At 45.8% G+C, this 20,152-nt stretch overlaps 1 protein-coding gene across 2 annotated transcripts in view; it reads right to left on the reverse strand.

Annotated features, from left to right (window-relative positions):
• Positions 1-20,152, reverse strand: part of AK5 (adenylate kinase 5) — a 229,105-nt gene that overhangs the window by 97,005 nt on the left and 111,948 nt on the right. The gene's annotated exons all lie outside the window — the stretch shown is intronic.

Here is a 20,152-nt window from a genome sequence, read left to right on the forward strand (position 1 = left end):
AGAACTATACACCAAGCATGTGTCAGAGGTGGAATTTGAACCTAGGTCTTTGTGGCCAGCTCTATGTCCACTCTGCCAAGTTTTCTCTGTCTCTGTTTGTATACACAATACTGATGATGCAAACACACCTTCCCGGCTCCATGGCCAGCTCTCTGTCTCCTCCCTCCTCTATATGACCTCTCTAATAATGATGATAAGGACGGCGACTGATAGGTTGGCTCTCTATCCATTTGGCCAAGCTGCCTCTGCATGCAGCAAACACTTAGTAAATGTTTCTTGAACAAATGTTGAAGGTAAAAAGCAAAGGTATTTACTCTGGCTCTCAGATGTGAGATCTCCTCTGTATAATTTAAGATGCCTATAATTTCAGGCAATGTATTTTGGAGGAAGCTGGTATTGAACGCCTGGAATTGTTGCTTATGCAGGACATGGTCTGTGTAGGCGAGAGGTTGATTTGTTTTTCCTTTTATGCCGGAGAGAGATGGGGGTCAAGCAGAGTCTTTAATGGAGAATGCTAACCAGGCTCCCCAGTGCACCCCAAACTGTTTTCATTGAATGGCAAATGACCCAGCTGATCTCCAGAGCACAGGGAAAGGAGAGCATAGGGGTGGGACTGGAATCACTGCAGCTGCTGACAGAAAGGGATGCTGCAAGGCATTCTTCCCTGGCTTGGGTCATTAGCTGCCTTATATATGGCATCAATCCTCTCCAGAGACAGGACCATCACCTCTCTTCCCTCAAAGGGGCAGCTTAATCCTAACAATAGCTACACCGATATAGCACCTACAATGTGCTAGCACCTACATTGTGCTAACTAAGCACTGTACAACACAACGACCCTGGGAGGGAGGTGTAATTGTTATCCATATGTTACAGATGAGGAAATCGAAGCCATCAGGGTAAAGTGATCTGCCCAGGGTCACAGAGCTAGGAAGTGGCTGAGGTCAGATTTGAACTCAGGTCTTCCCAACTCCAGGCTCAGCCTTCTATCCACTGTGCCACCTAAATACCCATTTCTAAAGGCTAATTGAGTTGCAGTGAGAAGGGAGTTGAGTGGAGAAGAGGACCTGATTTGGACTATGGGGCTCTGCCAATGACTGCCTTGGGTGTATGATCTTGGGCTGAGTGTCAGTTTTATAATCTATAAAATGGGGCAGCTCATTTTAAAGGTGGCACAGTGACTAGAGTTCAGAACCTAGAATGAAGAAGCCCTGAGCTCAAATCTCTCCTCAAATATTTACTAGCTTCATGACTATGGGCAAGTGGATTAACCTTTCTCAGCTTCGGTTTGCCAGTCCATAAAATGGGGATAAAAATGGCACCCACCTCACGGGGTTGTTGTGAAGATCAAATGTAAAGAGCTTTGTAAACCTTAGAACTCTGATGTTGTTGCTGGTGGTGGTGTTACCCTATAGGCAGCTTGACCTAGTGGTTAGAGGACCAGCCCTCTGACTGATCCTGGCGAGGGGCTAAACCTTGAAGTTCGAAGGCACCTCCCTAAGACTCAGCTTCAGAGAAGATGCCATGTCCTCACCTGGACGTTTTCCACACCAGTGAAATCCCAGGCTCCCCTCCTCATCTCCCCATCCCTGTCTGTGGTGCCTGTCAACCCTCAACCCGCCTTCCTGCATCTTCGCTGAGTGAGCGGAATGAATTCTGACCTGGGACAGCAGAGCACCTGCCTTGTGTCCTTGCTGAGCCTCACAGCATCCTCCTGGGTGCTTTTTATCCAGATGTCACAGGACAATATGGAAAATCACATTAAGAAACAAAGGCGAGAGTAAGGGCTCTATCAACAAGGTCATGCAGAATTGAATTAATGAGGAAATCAGTTAATTAGAGCCACTCGATCTCCCATCTCCCTCCTTTCCGCCTCCTCTCTCCTTTCCCAAACATTAGTCAGTCAGCCAATAAGCATCTATTAAGCACCTACTGTGTGTTGGCACTAAGGACACAAAGAAAGACAAAAGACAGTTCCTGCCCTCGAGGAGTTCACAGTCTAGCTGGTGGCTAGAAAGACTTGAGTTCAAATTCAGCCTCAGACGCTTACTAGCTGTGTGACTCTGGGAAAGTCACTTAACCTCTGTCTGCCTCAGTTTCCTGATCTGCACACTGGTGAAAAGAATAGCATCTTTCTCACAGGTTTGTTGGGAGCACTGACTAAGATGCAAACCTCAAAGCAGTGTAGAAATGCTAGGTATTATCATGACTCATTACAGCTAATGGAGGTTTTGCCAGACACATTCTGCTAGAAGCCTGAGTCTCTCCCAAGAAGTCTTTGGCCCTCAGAGAGTTATTTCAGGTTCTCAGAAGTTGTATCCCAGGGCGGTTAGACACTTATTCTCTTCTTTTATTAGCGGGCTCCCTTCTTCCCAGGGCAGAAGCTCCTCCTCCCACTGAGCTGTACCCTGGGAGCCCAAAAAGGGGCCGTGATGCCGTCTGGACCAGATGTCCTTTCAGGTATCAGTGGAGGCCCCAGGAAGGCGGGCTCATTCTCTTCCTTTATTAAAGCATTCAAGGCTCGATTCTCTCATCTCCATCCCATTTTATCTGGCAGTCATGTAATCGTCCTGACCTTACCCACTGGGGCCAACAGGATAATGGGAGGATGTCACACGAGCCCATCATTGTCATTGGGGACATCTGGGCTTTAATCTAACCAGGGCATGGGCAGGTATTTTGTGTTAATATCGCTTTCATTTACAGACTCATTGAATGACCTCTGCTTCCAAGGATGGCAAATTGCATCGAGGGCAGGTGAGAGGGGCCAAAAAGCACCCTCAGTTTTGGAAGGTGAATGGTGTCCTGTGAAGGGGAAGTGTCCAGGGGAATGCTGGGCAGGCCACCCTGGGACCTGAGGTAGAGGGGGCCCAGCTAGGAGGTGCAATAGATAGAATGTGGCACTTTGAGTTGGGAAGACCCAAGTTCAAATTTGGCTTCAGACACTTGCTAGCTGTGTGACCCTGGGCAAGTCACTTACACCTGTTTGTCTCAGTTTCTTCAACTGCAAAACGAGGATAATAAGAGCCTGTGCCCGCCAGAGGTGTTGTAAGGATCAAATGAGATAAGGACACTTGTAAAGTGCTTTGCACAGTGCCTAGCACGGAGGAGACTTAGAAAGTCTTTTGTTTTTTCTTCCTACATAAAAGTAAGTAAACACAAATGCTACTTATTGTTTGTTATTAAAGGAAGCAGGGCAGGGTCAGGGAGGAGCCCAGCTGGCTCATCCTTTCATAGCTTCCTATTTCAACAGATACTCTTGTTAGCCAAGTTCGAATCTCTATGGTTTCTGCTCTGCCAAAGGCTTCCAAGTACTGCCAGATTCCTCTAAATTTGCTCCCTTGCAACAAAGTCCACACTCATCCCCTTGCCCTAGTTATGGCCCTACTCAAGGGTCACCCAGTCCAATTTGTTTTTGCCAAGAATCCCTTCAATCAATCAATCCACATTTATTAAGCACCTACTATGTGCAAGACACATGCATACTCTGGAGAAACAAACACAGAAGGGAGGAGACAATCCCAAGATGAATGTGAGGCAGTTAAAGATGGGGAGGAGAAGGGGGAAGGGACACTAGTAGTCTGGGAGGGTCGAAGCCATTCCAACCGGCCAGGTTTTCCCGCAGCCTTTGCCTGCAGACCTCTAGGACAGGTCCTAGGGCAGCCATTTCATCTCCAGAGAGTTCCATTGCTAGAAAGATTTTCCTTATATTAAGCCTAGATGGAAATCCCTGAAACTTGCCAGTCCCCTACTCCTTACTCTGTCCTCTGGGGCTGAGCAGAAAAGCCTCTTCCCTCTGTCCCATGAAAGCCTGTCAGATAATTGGAGATGGCCACCATGTCTCCCTCAGTAGCTCTTTAGTTAGGGTGAACCTAAAGGTCTAATAAGCACTTGACTCATTCATTTCATACTGATGTGTTAAACAACTTTCCTCAGGGCTGCCCTGGAGGGAGGGGGTGGCACAAATATACTTTCCCTCCATTTTCTAGATAAGGAAACTGAGGCACTGGGCAGTTCTATAACTGGTGAGGGGATCTGTCACGAATAATATCATGTTTTTAAACTCTGTGACTCCATTCCTCTCCAGAATTATGAAGGACTCTGCTTTGGAGGCTCTGGTACACAGTAGACACTTAATGAATACTTGCTGACTCATTTGGGGGCACAACTGACTTCTTTCCCCAACTAGCATTGGGGGAGGTGTTTGGAAATAACGGCCACTTGTGTGACTGAGGGTTAGCCTCTTGCCCTCTCTGGGCAACATTACTTCACAAGTAGAGATAAACAAGGTCATTTATTATTTTCTGGTTAAATTTAATAGATACTTAAAAAGCCATATAATAAAAGTTTTTTTGAATTTTGAATTTTGAAATATTTGTATTTATTGTTCACCATTAAGTCTATAATAGAAAAGTATAGATATTTTTAAAAGAAATATTGTGGCTAATGGGAGAATCCTAGGATTGGAGAAGGGTAATTTCCCGATTCTCAAAAGAGAAGAGACTGGACCTTGTAAACTCTGTGTCAGCAAGCCTGACTTTAATTCCTGGAATGTGCTAGACTCTTTTATTCAGGAGATGGTGGGAGACTGGAGACACAGAGTCAGCCAACTTCACGGAGAGCAGGACTCGCCTGACCTTGACCTTCCCTCAGGGGAGACTCTGACTAAGAGACAGGGACGATTGGAGGCATAGTTTACCTTCATTTTAGCAAACTGTTTGACCAAATGTCTGGTGCTGCCCCTGTGGACAAGACAGAGAGGTGGAGGCTGAGCCAAAGGGTGCTCTACTGGATTTGGAGCTGGGTGAATGGCTGACCCAATAAATGGCCACTCATAGTTTGTGTGTTTTACACTGAATTTTCTGTCTGAGTTGGTCCCCACTGGACTGGAAGCTCCTGGGGGGCAGGCACTGTGGTTGGCCTTTTTTTTTTTTACAATTGTCATTTCACTTGGTCATCTCACTTGATCCTCACCACAACCTTGTGAGATGGATGCTGTTATTACCCCCAATTTACAGTTGAGGAGAATGAGGCAAACGGAGTTAAGTGACTTGCCCAGGGTCACACAGCTACTCAGTGTCTGAGCCAGGACTTGAACTCAGGTCCTCCTGACTCCACTTAGCACAAAACATGGCACATAGTAGGTGCTCGCTAATGCTCATTCTCTTTCTTTTTTAGCATTGACCTTGGCAGCCAAAGTAGAAGAGAATAGGAAGGAGAGATGCTCAGAAGGCTGAAGGAGGCACAGACAGTTGGATTTGGAGTTGGGAAAACTCTTGGTTCAAATTCTACCTTGGGACACTCACTAACAGTGTGATTCTGGGCAAGTCAATCAAGTGATCAGCAAGCATTCATTAAGCACCTCCTGTGTGTCAGGTACCGAGGTTACAAATGCAAAGAATGAAATGATCTCTTCTCTCAAGGAGCTTCCATTCCAGCAGGGGAGGCAACTACACATGCTCTTTCTGTGTGTGTAACATAAACACAAAGTTCTTAAAAACAAGAGGGGGCACTAGCGTTGATGGGACAGGAGTTCTTAACCTGGGGTCTGCTAACTTGATTTGAAATTTTTTTGATAATTGTATCTTAATATAACTGGTTTCCTTTGTAATACTGAGTATTTTACTTTATGCATTTGAAAGCATGATTCTGAGTAGGGGTCCACAGGCTTCACCAGATGACCCAGTGGAAGGTGGTACTCAAGCTGCGTCTTAACAGAAGTGAGGTATTCTATGAAGTACCATGGGGAATGAAGGCATCCCAGGCATGGGGGATGGCCAATGCAGAGGGAGATGGAGAGCCAAGCTTGAAAAACCAAGAGAAGATCAGTCTGGTTGGACCATGGAGGGCAGAAAGGGGAACAGTGCATAAAGAGGCTCGAAAGAAAGGTTGGCCAGGATGGGAAGGGCTTTAAAAGCCAACAAAGGAATTCTATCTGATCCTAGAGGCAGGAGGGAGCCATTGGAATTCATGAGGAGTGACAGGGTTAGAGCTGGACTTTGGTAGCTGAATGGAGAATGGATTAAAGTGGGTGTCTATCTGAAGCTTAAATCACTTAATCTCGGCCTCAGTTTCCTCTTTGTAAAATACATCTGTTAATACCTGTAGCACTCACCTCAAAGGTATGAGGTCATGAGGATTAAACCAAACACTTTTGTAAACCTTAAAATACCATGTGTCAGTTGTCAGAAATATCAAAGAGTTTGATAGTGAAACCATAGCTTACAAGGTTACAGAGATCTGAGAGAAAATTAATATCTGCAGCTAAGCTAGAAAGAACATCAGGAAAAAGTGATCCGGATGGAAATGATATTTTAAAATTCCGTATGTTAATTGTCTAGTAATGCCTGATGTGGCATTTCAAAGTTTGGAAATCTGCTTCTACACATTATCTTATTTGCATCTCATGCTAATGCTGTGAAAATGGCATGTCAGCTTACCCCATTTTACAGATGAAGAAACCAAGGCTCCCAGAGGTTAATGTCTTGCCTGTGGTTATGATGGGGTGCTTGTGCTTGGACCCTAACTCTAACATCACATTTCCCCTTAGCCTCTGCTTGGGTGCCTGTGCCTGTGGCAGAATTTCAATTTCAGAACACATCTAGTTCTCAAACATATTCTTTCCCAGGCAGCCTCTCTCTAGCTAAAGGGCAGTGTGCCCCCAAATTATTTCTGCTTCTTCCTCAGTAAGCAGCTATGCCCAATTATAGATTGATTCAGGATGCTGATAACTGACTATACACTGAGTCTAACATGTATCCTAGACATAGTCAAATGTATACTCCCTTACTTTAATCTTGTCAAACAAGACACGTGATGGAATCCCCCTGGATATTCCCAGTGAGCCGTGAACTTTTGGTGACTTAGTGATGTTTCACAGGCAAAACCATACCCCTAGGTAGCCCCACTGTGGGCTACTTCCCAGTGAACTCTGGGTAAGATACCTGTGCAGTAGATACAAAAAGTGCATGTTCCTTTAAGAACTGACCAACCCCTAATCACGCCTTGACCACTCCCTGATCCCACCCCAAAACACTTAATTGACAGATTTCATCCCTAAATCTTGTACTTAAACTTTCCCTGTAGCCCTGTATGGTTGCAGGTTCCCTAAGAACTCTCGCCTGCTTTATTTATGTAAAGTGTAATAAATCTTTGCCTCCTTGACTTAAAGAATGCTTGGGTCCGCGAATTCATTCATCCCCAGGCCTTTCCTTGGGAATTTTGGTTTGGAATTTCTACATCCCTGGGTTCATTTCTCCTTCAATAGTCACACAGCTAGTAAGTGATGGGGGTGGCGTTTGAAGTCAGGTCTTCCTGACTCCAAGTTTAGCCTTCTACCCACTATTCTCTTCTGAGAGAATACACACCCCTTGAGGGCAAGAGGCTTTCTCAATTGTATCTGTATCTCTGGCACTGAGCACAGAACTAGGCACCTGGAAGACATTTAAATATGTTTTAATTGGTCAATTGTTATGCTTTCTATCTGGTTTCCCATTTCACTCTTTGTCAGTGAACACTCAAATAAATAATAGGAACTTTTCCATTCAAGTGTGTGTAATATGTGAATGGGTCTGGTGTTTGTTGGTAAGTGTGTCAAGCCTCTACTCTGACTCAGTAGTGATCCTGCTTCTGTTTCCTGTGGGTTGGTTCCTCACTGCAGAGTGGGGGCCGGGGTTCTCAGAACAAAAATCAGAACAAGACAGAAGGTTGAGGAGGAGACACTTAGAAAGAAAACACTCTGAACAACGGGCAAGCCTCAGAGCGGGAAGAAGCCAGCCTCATCTCACAAATAACAAAAGTGTTCAGAAGGCTCTCATGGAGCCAAAGGGCTGGAAGTAAATTGACCCATATTTCAAAGGTTTTCCCATCTTCCCTATCTCTAGAAAAGCTTCATCCTTAACTGTGAAAAGGAAGAGAGAAGAGAGAAAAGAGGCAGGGAGAGAGAGGGGAGAGGGAGAAGGGAGGGAAGGGGAGAGAGAGAGAGAGAGAGAGAGAGAGAGAGAGAGAGAGAGAGAATATGGGGTGGGCCAGACACTGTTTATAGACTCACAGAATTTCAGTTGAAAGGGAGAAGAAGGGGACAAGTATTTATTAATGTGCCTATGTGCCTCAGACACTATCTGTGTGGTCCTAGGTAAATCACTTCATCCTGTTTGTCTCAGTTTCCTCATCTGTAAAAGGTGCAGAGAAGGGAATGGCAAACCACTCCAGGATCTCTGCCAAGAGTACCCCAAAGAGGGCTATGAAGAATTGGACACAACCGAAATGACTCAACAACAGCAGTCATGTGCCAGACACTGGGCTAAGTATCTCATTTCATTATTCCATCAGTTGGCAGGCACCTCACTGGCCAGCTGGTCTAGCCCTTTCCTTGTAGAAGGATCTGTCTGCCTTGCTTGGAGACCCCCAGGGAGGCCAGTCTCAAGGCAGCGAGTGCCATTTTGGGATGGCTCTGATTCTTGAGGAAGTGTTTCCTTATGTCAAGCCTGTATTAGCCTCTTTGCCACCTCGACTTACTTCTTCCCTCTGGGACCAGGGAGAACAAGCCAGATCCTCCTGCCTGTGGAAGGCTCTCCAAATACTGGAAGGCGACTCTCATGTCCCCACTAAGTCTCTTCTGCACACAGAACTTCCCCAGCTCCTTTGACAGATGCAGACCCTTCACCCTCCCACTTGCCTGCCTCTGGAAACTTCGGCTAAATTACCACCATTTCCCCCTAAAATGTAGTGCTCAGAACTCTGCCAGAGCAGGGCAGAGCATTGCAGAAACTCCCAATCTATGCCTCCAGGACCCTCCTTCCTGGTCATGAGGCCTCTCAATGCAGCCCAACACAACATTACCCATTTCACCTTGCTGCTGCATATTGACTTTGATCAACTGAAGCCCTGATCTTCAGACAAACTGTAGCTTAGCCATCTTATACTTGTGAATTTAATTTTTTTTAAACCCAAGTATATGACTGTGCTTATCCCTCTCACATTTTATCTTTGTAGGCTTGGTTGCCTGTTCTAGCCTGCCAAGAACTTTTAATGGAAATCCCAACTGGGAAGTCTTTCAGGCTGATGTTGATGCTTGGTTCCTTGAAGAAGTCCTGGACACTTATGAGGCAGTGGCTTGGGAGCAGGGGAACACTCACTGGTAAATGTTGAACAACTGGCTCTCCAAAAAAAATTCCAAGACCCTCTTTTAAATTTAATCTGCATCACTAACATTTTTCCCCTCATGTTTTTAAGCCTAGGTAGTTAACAAAACAATAAACCAGGCTCTGATTTATAGCTAAATGTTCACAAGGAAGATTTAATACTGGGATCTTGGGCACAGGTCTGAACATACCCCTGCTTGAGGAGGGAGAGAGCTTCCTTCTGAAGTCAGATCACCATCAACCTAAAAAGTCCCAGGAGACAGAATCCCAGAAAGGATGCAGCAATAAAACCTAAGGCTTCTCCAGAAAAAATAGGGTGAACAAGCACAGTGAACTCCAAGTCTGAAGGACAGAAGCCAATCTGACCCCAGGAATCACTGAGACTTGGTGGGACGGAAGGTACAGACAGAACAAGGCTCCTAGATGGCACAATAAAAAGGAATAGGTAAGGTCACTCCAGCCAGGTCACTTTTTTTGAGCCTCAATAGCTCAGAACTGCCCCGAGGCTTTTTGACGTATTTTGTGTGTAGAAGATGGAGTGGGGTGGGCAGAGCCAAGATGGCAGCTGGAAAGCAGGGACTAGCGTGAGCTCCCGCTGAGTCCCTCCAAAAACCTATAAAAAATGGCTCTGAACCAATTCTAGAACTGCGGAACCCACAAAACAGCAGAGAGAAGCAGGGCTCCAGCCCAGGACAGCCTGGATGGTCTCTGGGTGAGGTCTATTGAGCACGGAGCTGGGAGTGGAGCAGAGCCCAACGTGAGCAGCGCAGATCAACCAGACCAGGAGCCGGGCGGAGCATGCCCTAGCGCCCTGAATCAGTGAGTTACAGCAGTTACCAGACTTCTTAACCCACAAACACCAAAGACAACAGAGAAGGTTAGTGGGAAAAGCTGCAGGAGTGGAAGGAGTTAGAGGTTCGGCTACCACCCCCGGGGCATCAGAGGTAGGGCAGCTACAGAAGTACAGCTGCAGTTGCTTCCGTCCCCAGGCCCATCTGGTGGGAGAAATTAAGTGGCGGATCGGAGCAGGAGTGAAGAGCCTGCTGAAGATCTAAGCCCAGTCCGGGTTGGGGGTTCTTGGGGAAGGAGGAGTGCTGGTGTGGCAGAGCTGGCGCATCCCCCCAAGCTTGGAACATAGTTCTCTAAACTCTACAAGCAGTCATACCCTGCTGAAAAACTCAAGGGGCAAGTTAGTTGGCTGCCAATATGGCCAGGCAGCAAAAACACACCCAGATTCAGTCTCAGACTTTGCATTCTTTCTTTGGTGACAAAGAAGACCGAAACGTACAGACAGAAGAAGTTAAAGTCAAAGAGCCTACAACAAAAGCCTCCAAGAAAAACATGAACTAGTCCCAGGCCATGGAAGAGCTCAAAAAGGATTTGGAAAAGCAAGTTAGAGAAGTAGAGGAAAAATTGGGAAGAGAAATGAGAAGGATGCGAGAAAACCATGAAAAACAAGTCAATGACTTGCTAAAGGAGACCAAAAAAAATACTGAAAAATATACTGAAGAACACAACACCTTAAAAAATAGATTAACTCAAATGGCAAAAGAGCTCCAAAAAGCCAATGAGGAGAAGGATGCCTTGAAAGGCAGAATTAGCCAAATGGAAAAGGGGGTCCAAAAGACCACTGAAGAAAATACTAACTTAAAAGTTCGATTGGAGCAAGTGGAAGCTAGTGACTTTATGAGAAATCAAGATATTATAAAACAGAACCAAAGGAATGAAAAAATGGAAGACAATGTGAAATATCTCATTGGAAAAAACCACTGATCTGGAAAATCGATCCAGGAGAGATAATTTAAAAATTATTGGACTACCTGAAAGCCATGATCAAAAAAAGAGCCTAGATATCATCTTTCAAGAAATTATCAAGGAGAACCGCCCTGATATTCTAGAGCCACAGGGCAAAATAGAAACTGAAAGAATCCATCGATCGCCTCCTCAAATAGATCCCAAAAAGAAATCTCCTAGGAATATTGTCGCCAAATTCCAGAGCTCCCAGATCAAGGAGAAAATACTGCAAGCAGCCAGAAAGAAACAATTTGAGTATTGTGGAAACATAATCAGAATAATCCAAGATCTGGCAGCTTCTACATTAAGAGATCAAAGGGCTTGGAATACGATATTCCGGAGGTCAATGGAGCTAAAACCAAGAATCACCTACCCAGCAAAACTGAGTATCATGATCCAAGGCAAAATATGGACTTTCAGTAAAACAGAGGACTTTCAAGCTTTCTCAGTGAAAAGACCAGAGCCGAATAGAAAATTTGACTTTCAAACACAAGAATCAAGAGAAGCATGAAAAGGTAATCAAGAAAAAGAACAAGAAAAAGAAATTGCAAGGGACTTACTAAAGTTGAACTGTTTTGTTTACATTCCTACATGGAAAGATAATGTATATGATTCAGGAGACCTCAGGATTAGGGTGGCTGAAGGGAATATGCATATATATGTTTATGTATGTATATATATATATATATGTGAATGTGTATGTATGTATATATGTATGTATATATATGTGTGTGTGTATATATATATATATATATATATATATATATATATATATATATATATATATACAGAGAGAGAGAGAGAGAGAGAGAGAGTGGGCACAGGGTGAGTTGAAGATGAAGGGAAGATATCTAAAAGAAATAAAATCAAATTAAGGGGTGAGAGAGGAATATATTGAGAGAGGGACATAGGGAGAGATAGAATGGAGTGGATTATCTCGAATAAAGGTGGCAAGAGGAAGCAGTTCTGTGGGAGGAGGGGAGAGGGCAGGTGAGGGGGGAATGAGTGAATGTTGCTCTCATCAGATTTGACCTGAGGAGGGAATACCATACATACTCAATTGGGCATCTTACCCCCAGGAAAGAAGATAAAAAAAAGTGGGGGGGATGATGGAGGGGAGGGCAGATGGGGGTGGAGGTAATCAAAAATAAACACTTTTGAAAGGGGACAGGGTCAAGGGAGAAAATTCAATAAAGGGGGATGGGTTGGGAAGGAGCAAAATATAGTGAGTCTTTCACAACATGAGTATTGTGGAAGGGTTATACATAATGATACACATGTGGCCTATGTTGAATTGCTTGACTTCTTACGGAGGGTGGTTGGGAAGGGAAGAGGGGAGAGAATTTGGAACTCAAAGTTTTAAAAACAGATGTTCAAAAGCAAAAAAAAAAGTTTTTGCATGCAACTAGAAAATAAGATACACAGGCAATGGGGAGTAGAAATTTATCTTGCCCTACAAGAAAGGAAGGGAAGAGGGAATGGAAGGGGAGTGGGGTGACAGAAGGGAGGGCTGACTGGGGAACAGGGCAACCAGAATATAAGCCATCTTGGAGTGGGTGGGAGGGTAGAAATGTGGAGAAAATTTGTAATTCAAACTCTTGTGAAAATCAATGCTGAAAACTAAATATATTAAATAAATAAATTAATTAATTAAAAAAAAAGATGGATTCAGGTGAGGAAAACTAGAAAGGACAGTCAGTGGGGGCTGGGAGGGCCCTATGCGAGGGTGTCTGATTGAAGAGTGTTATCTTCATTGACCTTTACAGCCACCTAAACCAAAACAGACAGATTCAGGAAACAGACCACATACCTGGTGCCTATTCAGAGATGTAGCAGTGATGGGAGTCATCAATTATCTATGGAGAAATCTGCTGAAGATTCCATGCCAAGGACAGAGCAGCTAATAATTTATCGATAGCCTTAATGAAACTTCATCATTGGGTTTAACCAGACCTGATTTCGCCCTAAGGTTGTGGATTGGAGCTATCTATGGTTCTCATCATTAGAGGGCTGTCACCACTCTCTCTGGGTGTATGATGGAGAAGGACTTTCAGCCTAGGCTTTGGAGAGCAGGTTTAGGGAAGGAAGCCCCTGCCCCCTCAGTTTGCCCTGAGTCCTGGACACACTGTTCTGCCTTTTGAATGAAATACATTTGTTCACCTATTCGCCAGCTTTTATTAAGCAGCCTCACCCCCAGGCTGCCTTTCTCTGAGGCACTTTCTGCAGGGGCCCGCTCTCTCTTCTCTAGAGCCCCCACCTGCCAGTATTTTCCCCTCTATGTTATCTTGCACCTACTCTACTTACACCTACTCTTACTCCCATGGAGGAAGTGACTGATGGTGCAGGAAGAAAAAAGTGAAGGATCACAGGTGCCAATCAGCATGTGGCTGAGTATGGACGGCGGGAGCTGGGAAGAGAAGGAGGGAATCTATAGGAAGCCAATGAGGAAGAGAGAATCCTGGCAGGGGCCCCAGAGAATGACCAAAACCCCACCTTTTTATGGATGAGAAAACTGAAGTCAAGACAGGAGACACCTTGCCCAAGGTCACACAACAGAACTCAAACCCAGGTTCAGAGAAAGCCCAGTGGAAAGATCACTGGGTTTGGAGCCAGAAGACCTGGGTTCAAATCTCAAGCCCAACTGTACCAGCTGAGTGATCATGGGTCAGATTCTCCTTTCTACAGAATGGAAGTACTGACATGTCAACCATCAGTCCCTTGGGGTTTGTTTCGAGGACAGTGTTTTGTAAGTTGGAGGGTCCCCAGACCTCCAAGGTGCTCTCGTTTCTGCCATGCTAAGAATCCCTCCTGTAGAAAGGACTCTCTGACAGGGGCATGAAGGCGAACAAAAGCCTTCTCTCTTTCGTCTGCTTCTGAGATTATAGAAACATTGTCTGCGGATGGTGCACATATCTATGCACATCGTAACAGCAGCTGACGTTTATACAATACTTTGAGGTTTCCAAAAGTTTTATATACATCATACCTTTGATTTTCCAAATTTCCCTTGTGCAGTAGATGGGCACTTTCCTGCCCATTTTACAAATGTGGAAAAACTTCAGCTTGGAGAGATGAAATGTTTTACCCAAGATCACACATCAAGGCTGAGGGTTAGGGGCATGCTGGAGTCAGCTCCAAGGGGCTCTGCCCAATGTTAAATTTGTATCATTTACACTTTGGAAACCAGCAGAGGCTACAAATCAGGGCTTGATTTATTGTTTTGTTGATTGTCTGGAGACTTAAGAAAGTGGTGGATAAAGTGTTACTAGCACAGATTAAATTTAAAAGTGTATCCCCTCCCCTCCACCCTCTCCCAGCCAGTTAAACATTTACCAGCACACAGCCCCAGTCTAAATCAAGAGGAGTGTGAATACACCAATTAGATACCAGAAGCAGTAGGTCCTCTGCCCTGCCCCTACCTCCCCTGCACCATCAGAATCCAGGAAATAAGCCCCCTCGGAGACAGTGGCCTGTGGAGGTGCCTACCTCTGAGAAAGTTAGTCCTTGGTGCCTTCAAATGGTTCAACTTCAGAACCAGGCCTGGTTTTACTTATGGAAAGAATTCTAATGAGGATGAAGTCCCTTCAGCAGGGCATTGGACTTCGGGCCTTCCCATCTGCAGGTGATCCCTCAAATAAGGCTTGTCTCCCTCCTGAAAATGGGAGCCCCTGAGAGCAGGCGCCTCTGCTCTCCAATCCAGTTGGTGCCTCTAGCACTGGTTCTAGACAGAGGAAGTACTTAATGCTATTGAACTAATGCATTCCTTAATTTTTGTCCAGCACTGTGTCTTGGATATATCAAATTCTTAATAATTTTTTATTCACTTATTCATTTTTGTCCAGCATAGTGCCATGTATATAACAAGTGCTCAATAAATGCTTTTAAATTAATTAATTCATTTACTTTTTGTTCGTTATCATGCCTTGTATATCACAAGTTAGGCAGCTAGGTGGCATAGTGGATAGAATGCCAGGCCTGGAGTCAGGAAGACTCATTTTTCTGAGTTCAAATCTGGCCTCAAAGACTTACTAGCTGTGTGACCCTGGGCAAGTCACTTCACCCTGTTTGTCTCAGTTTCCTCATCTGTAAAATGAACTGGAGAAGAAAATGGCCAACCACTTAAGTATCTCTGCCAAGGAAACCCCAAATGGGGTCACAAAGAGTTGGGCATGACTAAAAAATGACCGAACAACAACAGCAAATGTGCTTAATAAATGCTTTTTTCATTTACTCATTCTTGTCCAGCACTGTGCCTTGCACATAGTAGGTGTGTAACAAATGCTATGGAGCTGAGCTGAATTGAATTGAATCGAGTGGCGCTGGAGGAGTTAATGGGCTCACTGTTATTCCTGGCAGTCTCTCTGTTATCTGCTAAACCCAAAGTTCTATTTCTGTATTTACCCTGAAACCTGCTAGTAACTACAGCAACATCTGAGTTCTCATGAAACCTTCAGAAGAAAACCCCACCTTCCTTCAGTTCCTTGTTTGTCCAGGCAGAAGGGGGAGGATGCCCGCCAGCTGAGGTCCTCAGAATGGAAAGCACGTGGTGGTCTTGTCCTTGGTACCAGGTGACCAGGGCAGGTTCCCACAGAAGGAATTCGCTGAGCAACTACTCAGACCATTCAGAGCGCATGAAGGCATTAGCGCCTTTGGCTCCCACAGAGATATTTCCTTTGGCTTAAAATCATGACCTACATTTTCTGTTCCTCCAAATGGTCAGGATCACTGCCATGGCTGTGTCGGCTTGGACTCTGCCTTTGCCCAGGCAGGGCAAACTAAAGATCGCTGGAAGAATTTAGCCTTGTCCTCCAAGCACAGAAAGAGGTTGATGGTACATTCACCACCACTCATTCAACAAAATAACAGTCTTAAGATCATAGGATTTACAGAAGGACAGCGTTTCGGAGCTGCCTTGCTCAATCAGTATCTCAAAAAGGCATCTCCTCCACCACAAAGCCATCCATCGTGACCTAGACTGGCCTCCATTCTCTCTTACCCTCCCCACCCCCGCCCTAACCAATCCATTGCCAAGATCTGCCAATTTCACCTTCATGACATTTTCTGTGTCCCCAGCCCCCTTCTCTCGTCTGACACTGTCCCCAGCCTGGTGCAGACCCTCCTCACCTCACACTATGGCTGCTGGGGGGTCTGCCTGCCTCAGTCCAGTTCATCCTCACACAGCCACCAGTGATCTTCCTGAAGCACCTGCCAAATTAACCCCAGAGGCTCCCTACCTCCCCAAGAGTAAATAGAACATTCTCTGTTGGGGGGTCCAATCCCTTGACAACCTGGCCCCCTCCTCCCTCTCCAGGGTCGTTCACCCCCATGCACTCTTGGATCCAGTGAAAGGGCCCCCCTTGTCTCCTTTCTACCTCTTGCCTCCAGGCATCACCCACTGCCCATCCCCCAGGCCTGCAAGGCTGTCCCCCCCCTCCCCTCCCCCCGCACCTTCCCAGTCGTCCTCAATTCAAAGCTGGCTGCTGTATCCATTGAACCATACTGCCCCTCTCCCCTCCCTTCCCACACATTAACAGCTTGAGGATTTGGACCAATTTAAGCCACTTCTCTCATTTGCAGCAAAGAACAAACTGGTACCGCTCATTTAGCAAACCCGGAGTTCGAGGGTCGTGTTCACAGCGGTCAGCACCAGTGCCCTGGAGGGAAGTCTGGATGAGAGATGGGAGGCAATCACTCACTCGGAGGTGACTAAGAGGTGGGGCCTGATTAGCTTCTCACTGTATCTTCAAATAAGGCCGTGTGGGTGCAAGATTATTGGAGACCAGAATGAATGCCCCTGCCCTGCCCTCGAGGAGATTACAGTCTAGTTGGAGCCCAGAAGAAGAAACAGGCCTAGTGAGGGAGAGCGAGATGCCTAAGGTCGCACAGGTCATGAGTTAGGGAAGAATGTCCTCTGTCCCCCAGGCCTTCATTCAAGGTTTGGGGTAGAGGCAGGATTGGAATCCGGACCCCTGACCCTCAAATCCAGCATTCTTGCTAATCCATCAAATAGACATGATACATGGTGGACTGGGATGGAGGAAGAGGAGCATGCAGTCTAGGAAGGCTGGAGGGATGAGAGGACAGCTTGGGCGAGAGCTCCACCCACTGGGGTGTGTCTGAGGTGAGATTTGGATGCTGAGTCCTCATTCTATCCCCTATCCCCTCCACTCTGGCACTGCCTAAATGGAGCAGTTTGCAGATTTATGTCCAGGGAGGTTCTCCTAGGGAGGGAGACCATGGTGGGGAGGATTCCTGGCCTGGTTTGGGCCAGACTGGCTGGCCTCTGAGGGCCCTTCCTACTCTGAGACTGGGGAGGGGGTTGGATTTTGAGATTTCATCCATGCTCTGGATCCTGGGGATACAGAGACAAGAGATAGTCCCTGCCCTTCTCCAGGCAGAGACTCTATCTCTGCCTTTCCTCATACACACACAATATATATGTACATATACATGTACCCATGCATCATACAACATATGACAGAGCATGTATTCACAGCCACTCCAATAAGGCTGACCTCCCTGGTCTGTGCCTCCTGGCATAGCCTTTGGGCAGTTAGAGAAGGAGGGACTTAAGCTAAGCCCAAGAAGGCCAAGGCATCTGTGCCAGAAGAGGAAGACCTAGCCAGCCTAGGATGCTGCTGATGCCTGGGGCCAGTGGTATGCAGGTGGTTGGGTTCATCCTGCACCCTCTTCCCCAACCCAAAGAAAGTTTTGCTAGTTTCTCATTTCTGTACCAGACTGAGCTTTTCTGACATCCTTCAACACGAATGATGGGACACCTCTGGGGAATTTGGGGAGGGTATGATTGGCCGCAGTTCAGGAGCCACTGGACCCAAGTCCTAGCTTGGGTGCTTAGGACCCAAATGACCTTCAGCAGACCTGTACCTTGTGGACTTAGAGTCCTCATCTGTTAAAGGAGGAGGGTGGACCAGATGGCCTTTGAGGCCCCTTGGCTCTGTCTTTACTTGGCTGATGTTTTCATCTTTGTACTTCATGCTCTGAAGACAGTGTGAGAAGTAATGAAGATAAAGTAAGTGGGTCTGGGGGAAGGTTTCTCTAGTGAAGGGATTCTCAACCTGGAAACCGAGAACTTGTTTGCAAATTCTTTCATGATAACCAAATTTCACTATAATTAATTTCCTTGGTAATCCTATGTATTTACTTTATGTATCTAAAAATATTACCCTGAAAAAGGTTTGGCAGGTTTCCTCAGAAGGCAAAAGTGGTCCATGCAAAAAAAAAATAAATGCTTAGAAGCTCTGCTCTAGTGACTTGGGGTACAGAATCTTAGTGTTCCAAGGGATACTGGAAGTCACCAGGTCTAAGCCTTGGCTTGGGGTCATTGTCTTTTTTTCAATTATATTTTATTTCCAATTAATAAGCACTTTATTTCCCTCCCAACTCCCACAAGGTGAGGGGAGGGAAGGGTTGAAAACAAAACCCTTGTAATAAATATGTCTTGTTAAGCAAAGTAAATCCCCATGTTGGCCCCTTCCAAAGATACGTGTGTTATGCTGCACATCAGCCCACCCCTCTTCTGTGAGAAGGAGGGCAGCTTTCTTTGCCATTGTTCTTGAGAACCCCAGTTGGTCACATTTCTCAAGTTTTTCCAGGTTGTTTGGTTGTATGGTGTTGTTTTTATTGATCTGGCACTTCTTTGTTCATTTTGCATCAGTTCATAGTAATCTTCCCAAGCTTCTCTGAAACCATCCATGATCTTTCTCCTACAACAGAGAAATCTTGAGAGAATTTTGTGGGAGGGAAGACTGCTCTCAGTTAATTGCTCAACCTGCCTAGGAGGAGGCATTGGTGATTGCTGAGGGAGGTTATTCTGTCTGAAAAGAGGGAAGCTCTGAGGAGGAGGAGGAAGAGGAGGAGGAAGAGGAGGAGGAGGGGAGGGTCAGGTTGAGAATTTCCTCATGGGATAAGGAGAAAGCTATCCCACACAGAATACTAAGATCATTCATTCATTCATTCAATAAACATTTATTAAGCACCAACTATGGTGCTGTGTTAAGTACAGAGGACACAAAAAGAGGCAAAAGACAGTCCCTGACCTCAAGGAGCTGACAATCTACCTGGGGAGACAACATGCGAGCATATACATATACAAGACAAGCTCTGCACAGGATAAATAGCAAATAATGAACAGAGGGAAGTCAGAGGGGCTAGGGAAGGCTTCCCATGGAAGGGTAGGATTTTAGCTGGCACTTGAAAGAAGCCAGGGAGGTCAGTGGTCAGAGCAGGATTAGGGTGATAGGTATAGAGCTAGAAGGAGAGGTCTCTCAGAGGCCATTGATTCAGCCCCCTTCTTTTTATAGACAAGGAAAGGGAGGCTAGTGAGCTGTTCAAGGTCACACAAGCAGTGATAGAGGAAGAATTTGAGGCAAGATTTTCTGCCAATTCTTTGCCGCCAGAAGAAGCACACTCTCCACTGTGGCAGTGGAAACATGTGTTTCTACATTTCCCCAACCTTCCAACATCCTACCTTGAGACAAAGCCCAGCCGGTTCCCTGATGCTAGTGGCCACCCAGGCAGGGAAGTTCCGGGAATCATGAGGGTGAGGCTCTACAGCCATCTGTACAAACTCTTCTGCTCAGACATCCAATGTATTCTGGCAGAGGGCAACGCATGGCTATCCCACAGATGAAATGGGAGGGCAAGTGGTCAAAGCTTGCCCGTGTCAGCTGGAGAAACCAAGGCCAGCACTGTGATGATCTCCAATGAAGCTGGGCAGGCAATGCTGGACTTTCCATGTGGGACCCATTTGAGATCTGGCTCCTCCTGAGACCTTGGTTCGTGGAGCTGCATTTACTGGGCCCAGCAGAGCAAATATCTTAAGATTCTAAAAGTGTTTGGAATAAGTGGCCAATTATCCTTTATCCCAGGTAACTTTGAATACTTCCTAGAACCGGAGACTATCAGGCATGCAATGGACTCTGAATGGTTTCCCTTCTCCCTTTAGGATCACAGAATCTCCAAGTTGGGAAGGACCCCAGAGGCTGTCCAGTCTGAGCCAAGAATCTCCTCTATAATGGACCTGAGAGTAATGAGAGCTGGTATTTGAAGAGCACTCAGAGGTTTACAAAGGACTACAAAACCTGAGGAGGTAGGGAGCTGAGGCTGAGAATGGTTAAGTGACTTGCTCAGAGTCACTCAGCTGATTAAGTGTCTATGGCAGGATTCAGACTCAGGTCTTCCTGATGTTAAGTCTA

The sequence above is a fragment of the Trichosurus vulpecula genome, chromosome 4 (assembly GCF_011100635.1).
Source record: "Trichosurus vulpecula isolate mTriVul1 chromosome 4, mTriVul1.pri, whole genome shotgun sequence".
In the NCBI taxonomy this organism is placed as follows: Eukaryota; Metazoa; Chordata; class Mammalia; order Diprotodontia; family Phalangeridae; genus Trichosurus; species Trichosurus vulpecula.